Below are 14,772 nucleotides of genomic sequence, written 5' to 3'. Positions count from 1 at the left end.
AAGAATCTGCCTACAGTGCAGGAGACACGACTCGATCCCTGGGTTGGGAAGATCCCCTCAAGGACAAAACGGCAACCCACTCCAGTATTCTTGCTGGGAAAATCCTATTGATAGAGGAGCCCTTGGGGTCAAAAAGAGTGAGAAATGAAATAAAAACAACATAGATGTCCATTAGTGGATGAATAGATACAATACAGAAATTATACAATGGAATATTCAGTTCAGTTCAATTCAGTCGCTCAGTCATGTCCAACTCTTTTGCAACCCCATGAATCGCAGCACGCCAGGCCTCCCTGTCCATCACCAACTCCCGGAGTTCACTCAGACTCATGTCCATCGAGTCAGTGATGCCATCCAGCCATCTCATCCTCTGTCGTCCCCTTCTCCTCCTGCCCCCAATCCCTCCCTGCATCAGGGTCTTTTCCAATGAGTCAACTCTTGGCATAGGTGGCCAAAGTATTGGAGTTTCAGCTTTAGCATCAGTCCTTCCAATGAAATCCCAGGACTGATCTCCTTTAGAATGGACTGGTTGGATCTCCTTGCAGTCCAAGGGACTCTCAAGAGTCTTCTCCAACACCACACTTCGAAAGGATCAGTTCTTCGGTGCTCAGCCTTCTTCACAGTCCAACTCTCACATCCATACATGACCACTGGAAAAACTATAGCCTTGACTAGACGATCCTTTGTTGGCAAAGTAATATCTCTGCTTTTGAATATGCTATCTAGGTTGGTCATAACTTTCCTTTCAAGGAGTAAGCGACTTTTAATTTCATGGCTGCAGTCACCATCTGCAGTGATTTTGGAGCCCCAAAAAATAAAGTCAGCCACTGTTTCCCCATCTATTTCCCATGAAGTGATGGGACCAGATGCCATGATCTTTGTTTCCTGAATGTTGAGCTTTAGGCCAACTGTTTCACTCTCCTCTTTCACATTCATCAAGAAGCTTTTTAGTTCCTTTTCATTTTCTGCCATAATGGTGGTGTCATCTGCATATCTGAGGTTATTGATATTTCTCCCGGCAATCTTGATTCCAGCTTGTGCTTCTTCCAGTCCAGCATTTCTCATGATGTACTCTGCATAGAAGTTAAATAAGCAGGGTGACAATATACAGCCTTGACGAACTCCTTTTCCTATTTGGAACCAGTCTGTTGTTCCATGTCCAATTCTAACTGTTGCTTCCGGACCTGCATACAGGTTTCTCAAGAGGCAGGTCAGGTGGTCTGATATTCCCATCTCTTTCAGAATTGTCCGCGGTTTATTGTGATCCACACAGTCAAAGGCTTAGGCATAGTCAATAAAGCAGAAATAGATGTTTTTCTGGAACTCTTTTGCTTTTTCGATGATCCAGTGGATGTTGGCAATTTGATCTCTGGTTCCTCTGCCTTTTCTAAAACCAGCTTGAATATCTGCAATTTCCGGTTCACATATTGCTGAAACCTGGCTTGGAGAATTTTGAGCATTACTTTACTAGTGTGTGAGATGAGTGCAATTGTGTGGTCGTTTGAGCATTCTTTGGCATTGCCTTTCTTTGGGATTGGAATGAAAACTGACCTTTTCCAGTCCTGTGGCCACTGCTGAGTTTTCCAAATTTGCTGACATATTGAGTGCAGCACTTTCACAGCATCATCTTTCGGGATTTGAAATAGCTCCACTGGAATTCCATCACCTCCACTAGCTTTGTTCGTAGTGATGCTTCCTAAGGCCCACTTGACTTCACATTCCATGATGTTTGACTCTAGGTGAGTGATCACATCATTGTGATTACCTTGGTCGTAAAGATCTTTTTTGTATAGTTCTTCTGTGTTTTCTTGCCACCTCTTCTTAATATCTTCTGCTTCTATTAGGTCCATACCATTTCTGTCCTTTACTGAGCCCATCTTTGCATGAAATGTTCCCTTGGTATCTCTAATTTTCTTGAAGAGATCTCTAGTCTTTCCCATTCTGTTGTTTTCCACTATTTCTTTGCGTTGATGGCTGAAGAAGGCTTTCTTATCTCTTCTTTGCTATTCTTTGGAACTCCGCATTCAGATGTTTATATCTTTCCTTTTCTCCTTTGCTTTTCACTTCTCTTCTTTTCACAGCTATTTGTAAGGCCTCCTCAGTCAGCCATTTTGCTTTTTTTTTCATTTCTTTTCCATGGGGATGGTCTTGATCCCTGTCTCCTGTACAATGTCATAAACCTCCGTCCATAGTTCATCAGGCACTCTATCTATCAGATCTAGGCCGTTAAATCTATTTCTCACTTCCACTGTATAATCATAAGACATTTGAGTTAGGACATACCTGAATGGTCTAGTGGTTTTCCCTACTTTCTTCAATTTATGTCTGAATTTGGCAATAAGGAATTCATGATCTGAGCCACAGTCATCTCTCAGTCTTGTTTTTGCTGACTGTATAGAGCTTCTCCATCTTTGGCTGCAAAGAATATAATCAACCTGATTTCAGTGTTGACTGTCTGGTGATGTCCATGTGTAGAGTCTTCTCTTGTATTGTTGGAAGAGGGTGTTTGCTATGTGCAGTGCATTCTTTTGACAAAACTCTATTAGCCTTTGCCCTGCTTCATTCCATATTCCAAGGCCAAATTTGCCTTGGAATTTGCCTCCAGGTGTTTCTTGACTTCCTACTTTTGCATTCTAATCCCCTATAATAAAAAGGACATCTTTTTTGGGTGTTACTTCTAAAAGGTCTTGTAGGTCTTCATAGAACTGTTCAGCTTCTTCAGCCTTACTGGTTGGGGCATAGACTTCGATTACTGTGATATTGAATGGTTTGCCTTGGAAACGAACAGAGGTCATTATGTCATTTTTGAGATTGCCTCCAAGTACTACATTTCGCACTCTTTTGTTGACCATGATGGCTACTCCATTTCTTCTAAGGGATTCCTGCCCACAGTAGTAGATCTAATGGTCATCTAAGTTAAATTCGCCAATTCCAGTCCATTTTATTTCACTGATTCCTAGAATGTCAACATTCACTCTTGCCATCTCCTGTTTGACCACTTCCAATTTGCCTTGATTCATGGACCTAACATTCCAGGTTCGTATGCAATATTGCTCTTTACAGCATCGGACCTTGCTTCTGTCACCGGTCACATCCACAATTGGGTATTGTTTTTGCTTTGGCTCCATCTCTTCATTCTTTCTGGAGTTATTTCTCCACTGATCTCCAGTAGCATATTGGGCACCAACTGACCTGGGGAGTTCCTCTTTCAGTATCTTATCATTTTGCCTTTTCATACTGTTCATGGGGTTCTCAAGACAAGAATACTGAAGTGGTTTGCCATTCCCTTCTCCAGTGGACCATATTCTGTCAGACCTCTCCACCATGACCCGCCCGTCTTGGGTGGCCCCACAGGGCATGGCTTAGTTTCATTGAGTTAGACAAGGCTGTGGTCTGTGTGATCAGATTGACTAGTTTTCTGTGACTATGGTTTCAGTGTGTCTGCCCTCTGATGCCCTCTTGCAACACCTACCATCTTACTTGGGTTTCTTTTATCTTGGACGTGGGGTATCTCTTCACGGCTGCTCCAGCAAAGCACAGCTGCTGCTCCTTACCTTGGACGAGGGGTGTCTCCTCACTGCCGCCCCTCCTGACCTTCAGCGTGGAGTAGCTCCTCTTGGCCCTCCTGCGCCCGCGCAGCTGCCTCTCCTTTGACGTGGGGAATAATGGAATATTATTCAGCCATTAAACCAAAGATATCCTACCATTTTCAATAACATTTACTTCAGTGAACACCTTGAAGACATTTTGCCAAGTGAAGTAAGTCAGACAGAAAAAAGCATCTAAACCAAAACAAAACTAAACTCTAGAAAAGTCTATCAGGCTCATATTTGCCAGAGGGAAAGTGGAGAGGGCATTAGAGGAAGGTGGTAAAAAGGTACAGATTTTCAGTATAAGATAAATAGGTATTTTGAATGTAGTGTACAACATGAAGAAGAGTAAATCCTAAGAGTTCTCATCACAAGGAGCCTTTTTTTTTTCTTTGTTGTATCTGTGTGAGAATATGTGTGTTAGATGAATCTATTGTGGTAATCATTTCACAATATATATAAATCAAACCATCATGCTGTATGCCTCAAATTTACTACAATGATGTGTATCAATTATTTCTCAGTAAAACCAGAAAAGAAATTTTCTGTGAACCAGCCAAGCACACTTTTAGGACTATTGCCAACTACTGAGCAAGGACATCAAATCCAGAATTTCTGTTAAGTGTGCTTATATTGATACATCTAGCCCCAATATAAAACTACCTTCTTTTTTTCCTTGGTCAAATGCTTCACAATGCATTCTTGTACATATTCCCCAGGGTTTTGCCAAAATCAACAAGCCACATTCTGAAGAGTTTTTGGTGTGTAATTCTTTATTCTCGGGTTTGATTTTTTATTGGCCCTTTGGGATCTGTTTGGATCTGGCGGTAGTAGTAAGACTGGGGACAATAAGGGATGTTTTGTGTGTGAGTGCCTGCCTGTTCCCACATATGTGTTGGGGGTGGAGCATGATAAGAATTAACTTCATCTTTATAGATAAGTCTCTGAGGTAAGGAAGCCATTCTATAAATGTATTCTACATATGAGTATCCAGTTTGAATTTGCAGATTGATATGCAAACTGCAGCAACACAGAATAATGGCTGTTCAGAAAATATTGCCAAATTGTTGAAGTCTGATTTCCCCAGGGATTCATTATCATAAAATCTCTTTTCCAGACCAAGGAAGATTTCACTGGATCAAAGGGTTTAGATTTGGCTGGGTTAGAATTGGTCTCTTACTTTCTAAATCAAAATCAAGACCAAATAATTCCACTGAGACCTTGCCTTGAATCTGATAGTCCTTGTGATCAAAGATTCCTTTCTGCTCTCTATAACCTCGCTTTTTCTTTCTTTTTTTTCTTGCATCAAATCATCTGGTCTTCTCAAGGATTTGATAAACAATCATCTATTGTTTGTAATAGATAATAACATAATAGACTTAAACAAGCACTCAATTTTTCATACTCTTTTGAGCTTACAAGCATGTGATTTTGCAAGTTTGAATCAAAGAAGGATTTTAGTAAACTGGTTAAAAGTGGAAACAGAAGCCCCATCCATCATTTATTATAGTGGTTATTTTTGCACAAAATGATCAACTGAACTCTGAAAGAGTATAATAAATGACATATTCCTTCAGTAACAAATATTAGCAAACAAAGCATGCAGACGTGAATCTACTCTATCCAAAATTTTACCCAGTAGAGTTTCTTTTGCCTGAGTATAATTTGTACTCATTTGCCTGGGGATCTGTGGAAATTTGCAGCAGAGCCAAGCCCTTTTGATTCCTGCTGAGATTCTCGTGATGCCAAGTCACTTCTCACACCCCTGACCTTGGGTTGATACTGCTTGGGAGAATATTGTTTACATAAGAAAGAACAAAGTTGCCCCCAAGGTTTAAGTTTTTATATATTATTTCTTAGTTTTTATAAAGACATTGTTAAAACAATTATAAAACATTATGAAAGGAAATAAAACTCTGGTTTCACTTGTAACTTAACTCCCTACCACAGCAGTTATTTTCATTCTCTCTTGTGTTCTTTTCGTTTCTGAATGAGGACAAATTTAGGGGCTTCTTGGGCAGCTTAGCTTTCTCAGGCACTTAGGAAGCTTTCCATGTGTTTGATGCCAATCAATTTCATGTATCAGTAAGTGTATCACAGGTCGTTTCTAGACTTCTGTACTTTTATGCTTCTGTCTATATATATTTGGCTTTCTGCTTCCATTTTCTCTCTTGACTAAATTATTAATTGGCAACTCTTTATTTATTTTAGTGTATCATGTCCAAAGAGGGTCAGCAGTGGGCTCTGCCTAATCTTTCATTTCTCTCTTTTTAAAAAAGCTCCTATTGAAAGTCTTTTCTAAATATCATGCTCTAGCTGACTATTGGTCTCGGGGACGCTAATCCATTCAGAGATTTTAGCAATGAGTATGATTCTTTTGACTTGTTAGCTAGGATTGATCAAGGCTGGGTTTTAATCAACTTTTGTTAGTTAAAGCATTTCTAAATTTTCCATTGTAGTATTTGGGTCTGAGAAGCAGTTGCCTCTTTTCACTCTGTAGCTCTCTGAATTCATGGACTCTGTTACCTATCTTTCTTGTCTTCAAACTGGGCCAGTTAGTCTCTGTGGCCAGTTTGTCACCTCCCTCTTGCAAACCTCACCAAAGGCAATGACAGCACCGATTCCCAGTATCAGCAGTTTGCTCCCGCATGGCTTCCTCTGCAGCTCTAAGTTTAGCAGGTACGTGGTCTGCTTCCCATGTTTTTCCAACACAGATTGAGGCCTTACCAGCCTCCATGAGCAGTTTTCCTGCTGTCTGCCAATTGACCATGAAGCCAATATCACATAGTTTAGGTGTTCATTATGCACGTATGCATGCTAAGTCGCTTCAGTCGTGTCTGACTCTGTGCGACCCCATAGGCAGCAGCCCACCAGGCTCCCCCGCCCCTGGGATTCTCCAGGCAAGAGCACTGGAGTGGGTTGCCATTTCCTTCTCCAAAGCAGGAAAGTGAAAAGTGAAAGTTAGTTGTGTCCGACTCTTCGCGACCCCATGGACTGCAGCCTTCCAGGCTCCTCCATCCATGGGATTTTCCAGGCAAGAGTACTGGAGTGGGGTGCCATTGCCTTCTCCCGGTGTTCATTATATAATGTACTACATTATAGTACTACTACAGTACATTCTACTTAGGTTCCAATTTTTATATCTATCTGTACAGGTTCAGTTATGATGTAGTGACAGACAGCTCTGACATCCCAATGACTTGACATGGGGGAAATTTATTTCTTGTTCATAGCAGCCAAAGGGGTTGGAGCCTTATAACGTCTTAGGGCATCAGCCTAATGGGGAAGCCATCTGAGCACATCCTTGGATGGTTGCTGAGGCAAGAAAGGGGTGTATAGAATCGTGTGCTGGAATGACACCCTCACATTGGATTGGTCGTTATAAGTCACATAATCAGGCCTAACTTCAGAGTGGGTGGGGAAATGCTGTCCTTCTGTTGTGGGTTGAATACCACTCCTCAACAGATGTTGAGGTTCTAACCCCCAGAACCCGTGAATGTGACCTTACTTGGAAATGGGGTTTTTACACAGATAATCAAATTACAATGAAGTCATTAGAATGGGCTGTAATCTAATATGACTGATGTCCTTTTAAAAAGGAGAAATTTGGGCAGAGATAAAGTATGTGTAGAGGAAGGATTATGTGAAAACACAGGGAGAATATTAACTACAAGCCAGGATGTGCCTGAGGTTACCAGAAGCTGGGCGAGAGTCTCCTGCACAGCTCTCAGAAGGAACCAACCTGGTTGACACCTGGATTTTAGACTTCCGGCCTCCAGAACATGATAGATTTCTGTTGTTTGAAGCTTCTCAGTTTTTGATACTTTATTACAGCAGTTCTAATACACTTACTGTATATCTAGGAGGAAAAGATTGGAATATTTATAAACAGCATTAATGACCATCAGTGTCTTTATTGCTATAAAACATACATCATTTTACTAATTTTAATCCCAGTTTATAGAAAAATTTGCATCCCATTTTCACTTAGCATTATTTAATTAATATCTTTGTCCTTTTATACTGACATATTTTCATTGCTAAATTGCTGTGTTTATATATATATATATATATATATATATATATAACTATTTATATTTTATTTTTAGTTGTAGAATAATTACTTTATAATATTGTGATGGTTTTTGCCATACATTAACGTGAACCAGCCATAGGTATACATATGTCCCCTCCTTCTTGTACCTCCCTCCCGCCTCCCTCCTCCTTGCATCCCTCTAAGCTGGCACAGAGGACCAGGTTTGGGTTCCTTGTGTCATAAATTAAATTGCTGCATTATATATTATCATATAGTCTCAAATGTTTAATTTATAATTTTCATGCTGTTAACAAGTACTATGAATTGCAAAATCAAAAATAGAAAAAAACTATAAAATCTCAGATAACATCAATTTCCAATAAAGCAATGAATATGAGGCACTAGGAGTGTAAATATATTGTCCAGTGTTGCAACAAATGTACTTAATGTTGACTCTTAGAAAGTCCGAGATTATTGCCAAAATTTGTTTGAGTTTATTACACAGATAACATGTATCAATCTGTTCTGTTACTAGACTTTATTGGAGCTGAAAAATATATGTGCAATATAAAAAATTCTCTGTATATATTCCAAGGAAAGTTTCAGTGTTATCCCTTAATTCAGTCGTAAAGTAAGTCCTGATTTTCTAGGGAATAGTCAATGGAAAAAATCCAAATTAAATTTATTCTTATTCTTAATATCTGGTGTTGCTCAAGAAGAAAATTCTTTGATCTTCAACTCCTACTCAGATATATATCCTTGTAAGGGATGTTGTACTACATGCTGGAACACTTTCTTTCTTCTTTCCTGCTTCAGCATTAAATTATGTATGACTCCCTGGTGTATATAAATATTTCCTTCTAGTTGGAATCTCACTTGCAGATGGTAGAATGTCATAAATATAACTTAAAAACCCCTCCCAGTAACAGACTCAGGATACTCAAGGTATATTAATGTCACACATCTATGAAAAATGCATGAGATTCTTTCATAGAGTGATGATGCCATTTTTATTTCTTATCTATATTTAACCCTGAGAAAAGTGAGCAGAATGACAGAGTAAAATGAAATATGTTCTTTAAGCTACATTTCATGGTTTCATGGTTGAATTAAAGATATCCTATTTAGTGTCCTGAAATGTCTGCAAGTTTGCTGAGACCATTTCAGTACCAAGCCCAGTTTAATACATTGAAGAGAACATTCAGCACAATATGTGGGGAATAAGGTTCTCAACTTGTGTTCTTGTAGTCTGTGTGTGGCTTTTTTTTTTTTTTTTTTTAACTGTGTTTCATAAAGTTCCAGATAGAGAAGAGTCAGAGTTTTGGTTATCTGAAGATGTCTAAGGAACTAACATACAAAATCAGTTTTATAATTCGAGGCTTTTCATCAGCATCAACCAATAACTTCTCACCACTCTCGTGGAGATATAGTTGTTATTTACTGCAATTACAGTGGGCCTCCCTCAAAGTTCAGCTGGTAAAGAATCCCCCTGCAATGCAGGAGACCCTGGTTCGATTCCTAGGTTGGGAAGATCCACTGAAGAAGGGGTAGGTTGGGCTTCTTGGTATTCTTGGGCTTCCCTTGTGGCTCAGCTGGTAAAGAATCCACATACAATGTGGGAGACCTGGGTTTGATCCCTGGATTGGGAAGATCCCCTGGAGAAGGGGAAGGCTACCCGCTCCAGTACTCTGGCCTGGAGAATTCCACGGACTGTATAGTCCATGGGGTTGCAGTCACAGCAATTACTACATACTGGGCACTGTGCCAAGTGATTTACATACATCACTCATGTAGTCCTCACAAGAAACGGATAGAGTAGCTATTGTTATCCTCATTTTTATAGATAAGGAAACTACGGTTTAGAAAGGGTTCGTCCAAGTTAATGGGTACTGAAATGTGAATCTGAACCAGCTTGCTGTCTCAGTCTCTCCTAACCATTACTCCAGAACTTTCCAATACTGTTTCATGTAGTAGCACGCATAGAAATTGACAATACTTGCATACAGACTTGAGAAAACTGAAGGGGATTTGGGAATATCTATAATGGGGCTTGGTGGAAAACAAGTTATTATATTTTACCTGTGTTGTGTAACTATTGGGAGAAGGCAATGGCACCCCACTCCAGTACTCTTGCCTGGAAAATCCCATGGATGGAGGAGCCTGGTAGGCTGCAGTCCATGGGGTTGCTAAGAGTCGGGCACGACTGAGCGACTTCACTTTCACTTTCCACTTTCATGCATTGGAGAAGGAAATGGCAACCCACTCCAGTGTTCTTGCCTGGAGAATCCCATGGATGGAGAAGCCTGGTAGGCTGCAGTCCATGGGGTCGCACAGAGTTGGATACGACTGAAGCGACTTAGCAGCAGCAGCGTGTAACTACTAGAAGAAAAATAAAAACAAAAGAACAAGGACTTTTAAAATAAAAACAATAAATCTTGTCCCATTTTATTTTTTCAATTTGAGGGAAGTATGGTTGATTTACGATATTATGTTAATTTCTGCTGTACAGCAAAGTGATTCTGTTATACATATGTATATTCTTTTTCATGTTCTTTTCTATTATGGTTTATCTCAGGATATTGAATGTAGTTCCCTGTGGTATACAATAGGACCTTGTTGTCTGTCCATCCTGCATATATTAGCTTGGTACAAATGTAATTGTGGTTTCAGACTGTGAATTTTAAATCATTATAACTAGGCTTAAAAGGCTTAAAATTACTTTGCCAACAAAGGTCTGGATAGTCAAAGCTGTGGTTTTTCCAGTAGTCATGTATGGATGTGAGAGTTGGACCATAAAGAAAGCTGAGCGCTGAAGAATTGATGCTTTTGAACTGTGGTGTTGGAGAAGAAGACTCTTGAGAGTCCCTTGGACAGCAAGGAGATCCAACCAGTCAATCCTAATGAAAATCAACCCTGAATATTCATTGGAAGGACTGATGCTGAAGCTTTAATACTTTGGCCACCTGATGCGAAGAGCTGAAAAGACCTTGATGCTGGGAAAGATTGAAGGCAGGAGGAGAAGGGGATGGTAGAGGATGACATGGTTGGATGGTATCACGGACAAAATAGACATGAGTTTGAGCAAGCTCCGGGAGATGGTGAAGGACAGGGAAGCCTGGTGTGCTGCAGTCCATGGGGTTGCAAAGAGTCAGACACGACTGAGCAACTGAACAACAGCGACAAAAAAACAGCAAGGCTCAAACACGTCTTTATTAATCAAAATAGGAACCATTACAGTCATTTTTGGCAACGAGAAATAAATTTGTTTATTCCTGTAGCATAAAAATCCATGCTTTGGAATTTGGTGAACTCTTGGAAAGCGTTTCTGCCTCCTGCTGATTGTGGAAGCATTTTCCCTGGAAAAAAGTTGTTGAGAAGCCTAAAAAAGTGGTAGTCAGTTGACAAGAGGTCAGGTGAATATGGTGGATGAGGCAGAAGTTTGTAGCCCAATTTGTTCAACTTTTGTAGAACTGATTGTGCAACATGCGGTCAGGTGTTGTTGTGGATTAGAATTGGGCCATTTTTCTTGACCAGTATTGGCTTCAGGCATTGGAGTTTTGGTGCATCTCATCAATTTGCTGAGTTTTGCAGGGATTCAGAAAGCTGTAGTGGATCAGACGGGCAGCAGACCATCAAACAGTGACCATGACCTTTTTTTGGTGCAAGTTTGGCTTGGGAAAGTGCTTTGGAGCTTCTTTTCAGTCCAACCACTGAGCTGGTTGTCACTTATTGTTGTACATCACAGTCTGATTGAGAAACGGTTCTTTGTTGCATGCAATAAGAGAAGACACTTCAAAATGACGATTTTTTTGATTTTCGGTCTGCCAATGGAGCACCCGGTTTTTCAACTTCCAGTTCGCTGCAAATGCTGAATGACTGTAAAATGGTCAACATTGAGTTCTTTGGCAACTTCTCATGTGGTTGCAAGAGGATCAGCTTTGATAATTGCTCTCAATTGGTTCTTGTCAACTTCTGATGGCCAGCCACTATGCTAACCGTCAAGGCTCTCGTCTCCTTTGCAGAACTTCTTAAACCACCACTGCACTGTAAGTTCATTCACAGTTCCTGGGCCACATGCATTGTTGACGTGAGTTGTGTCCACTGCTTTATGACCCATTTTGAACTCAGATAAGAAATTTGCTCAAATTTGCTCATCATTTAACTTCATTTCCACAATCATATAAATGGAAATACACATACATATAAAATAACCAAATAATAAGTCATTAGCAAAAAAGCATAAAGTGAGAAATGCACATTAAAATGACATATAAAACATAACCACATTTATTTAAGAATGTATTCAAGTATCAAATGGCAAATTTCAGCAGTGCAAAAACTGCAATTACTTTTGCACCAGCCTAGTATAATAGTTTGCATCTGCTCTTGGCATGTTTTAAATAAGGGACATGAGCTCACTTCTATGACCATATAATTTTGGCATCAGATTTTAGGCTTGAAACATAATTTCTGACCAGATTTTTTTTTAAGGACAGTTGCTTCAAATTCTTGACAGTGATCATCAACTAGAAACTTCTATAAACAGGTGAAAACATTTGAATTCATTTTAATAACCAATTATATTTGAAGCGGGTGACAGAGGATGAGATGGTAGGATGGCATCACCGACTCGATGTACATGAGTTTGAGTAAACTCCGGGTGTTGGTGATGGACAGGGAAGCCTGGCGTGCCGCAGTCTGTGGGGTCACAAAGAGTCGGACACGACTGAGTGAACTGAACTGAACTGAATTATATTTAGTAACTCTAAGGAATCCTTTTATCATGTTGAAATAGTCAATGGTAGAATTTCATGTGAAAATGGATAGGCTTCGAATCCAGACTTTTTCACATCAGGGATTTCAGAGTAATGATAAAGCTCTGCTTTTGCCTGGGACTGTCTAGATAGTTCTGTCCCCTAGCCCCCACCCCCAAGAGTGCAACTCGGGGCTTTGCACAGAATATCTTACATGTTAAAGGGATCGCTAGGCTTTTTGTTAAGAATATGCTTATAAGGTAAAAGGAGTGAGCCTGAATATGGTTTGCTAATAAGATTTTTAAAAAGGAGACCAAAGGTAATAGATTTTGGCCTAGAGAATTGAAGTCACATATGTAAGTTCATAGAAAATAAATTAGGATTTGAACCCCAAACTCCAGAGCCTGAACCCCCTACTCCCACATTTGTCCACTAGATAACATTTATGGTCTGATTCTGTTAGAGTTCTTCACTGTTGACTGATGTTTAACATTCTAAAAATGGGCAATTTCTAAGTGCTGTTCAGAGTCTTGGTTAATCTTTTAAATCACGATATTTATTTTTCCATCACTTTCTTTTTTTTATACTTCCCTAGATAAAACTAAGTAAAAGAGAACATCATGCCTTATATCAACAGTAAGTTCCCAGAAGGCAGCTATGCCCAGAACAGCATTGAGTAAGTATGCATTCATTATTCTTGGTTCTCTAATATGTGCCAACTGCTACTGCTAAGTCACTTCAGTCATGTCCGACTCTGTGTGACCTCATAGACGGCAGCCCACCAGGCTCTCCTGCCCCTGGGATTCTCCAGGCAAGAACGCTGGAGTGGGTTGCCATTTCCTTCTCCAATGCATGAAAGTGAAGTCGCTCAGTCGTGTCCGACTCTTAGTGACCCCATGGACTGCAGCCCACCAGGCTCCTCCATCCATGGGATTTTCCAGGCAAGAGTACTGGAGTGGGGTGCCATTGCCTTCTCCAATATGTGCCAAACATTGTGTTAAATTGCAGGATAGCATACAAACAATTTAAGTGGTGGTGGGGAGGGGCGAGGGAAGAAAGCCCTGTAAATAGAAAATGGGTTGCTTTTTCTCATAGGATTACAGAGAATGATGCCATGACCTCTACTTGAGGGCATCATGAAAGGCTTTTCAAAAAGTGACATTTGAGGTGGGTTTTGAAGTGTGAATAGGAGTCTGACAAACTATATATATATAAAATATGTATGTATATATACATATGCATTGTGATTATCTGAGCTCTTACCATGTGGTGAGGTGATGTGATATAGTTAAAGAATATTGGGTGGAAAATCAAGAAAAATATGTTCCTGTCCTGATTTGTACATTATAACTTAGGGGTAAGTCATTTAACATCTCTGTCCTGCAGACTGTTTCGTGAAAGAATTTTGAAAAAAAAAAAGTCTTGACAATTCTCAGGGGATTATTGGCACCCAGCAATCAGCATTTCTACCCTCTGTTCTTTTACACAGGATTTTGTGCCTGTGCCTATTTAAAATCCACTTTCCCTCCTTTGCCTCTCTCAATATTACCTTTAATTAAAAGTCATCTCTCTTCTTTTAATGAAGCATTTCACAGATGATTCTCATTCAATACCATATGATTATTGAGGAAAAAAAAATTTTAAGTTTAAATACATATTTGAACTCCTGCGACATCAGGCTGTGTACCATGAGTATATAAAGATTGATATGGTCTGCCCAATCCTTGGGAATTTGTAATCCAGGAGAAAAGACTGTTACATACAGAGATTACTCTGACACAGGCAGACAGGAATAAAATCAGGGAATCTGTGATCCAGTGGTGGAGGGACACATCCACTGCACATGAGGAACTCTCAAATAAGTCAAACTTTAAATGGAAAATAGTGTAGGTCCCAATAAAGTGTGGCAATAACCTAAGGCCTGTAGAATGTTATTGTTTACACCATACTTTATTTTACATTATCTCATTTGATCCTTACAATAAACTTGAAATGTAGGAAGGTATCATTTAATTTTATGAGTGAGAAATTCAAACTCAAGGAAATTAACTCACCTCCTCAGGGTTCTTAGTAGTGAGTGGGAGAATAGGGACTGATTTCTAAATTCAGTAATTTTTGTGTAGCACCAGCTGGTTGGATACAGACTCGGGAGGCTGGAGGTGGAAGGGAATGGGACTGAGAGTCAGGTTCTTCATACGGCTCCTGTTTTTAAAGAACTCTTACATGGGGGCGTGGGTGTGGGGGTGAAACTTGAATACCTGCATCACCAGTTTCATGGATTAACCGACAGGTGGCGCCACGTCCCAGTACAAACCTTTTCTCCCTGAAACTATGGCACAGACCACTGACCTTCAGTTAAACTTGGCAGACTAAAGTGAGGTCATAACCCTGC

At 40.0% G+C, this 14,772-nt stretch overlaps 1 long non-coding RNA gene across 2 annotated transcripts in view; it reads left to right on the top strand.

Moving 5' to 3' along the window:
* Positions 1–14,772, top strand: part of LOC132342496 (uncharacterized) — a 199,700-nt gene that overhangs the window by 35,730 nt on the left and 149,198 nt on the right. For both annotated transcript variants that reach the window (XR_009490906.1, XR_009490907.1), the window contains exon 2: positions 12,976–13,056. This is a non-coding gene — a long non-coding RNA (uncharacterized lncRNA). The remainder of the gene's footprint in view (positions 1–12,975; positions 13,057–14,772) is intronic.

The sequence above is a fragment of the Bos taurus genome, chromosome 16 (genome assembly GCF_002263795.3).
Source record: "Bos taurus isolate L1 Dominette 01449 registration number 42190680 breed Hereford chromosome 16, ARS-UCD2.0, whole genome shotgun sequence".
NCBI lineage: Eukaryota > Metazoa > Chordata > Mammalia > Artiodactyla > Bovidae > Bos > Bos taurus.
This window is presented reverse-complemented; position numbering and strand designations above follow the sequence as displayed.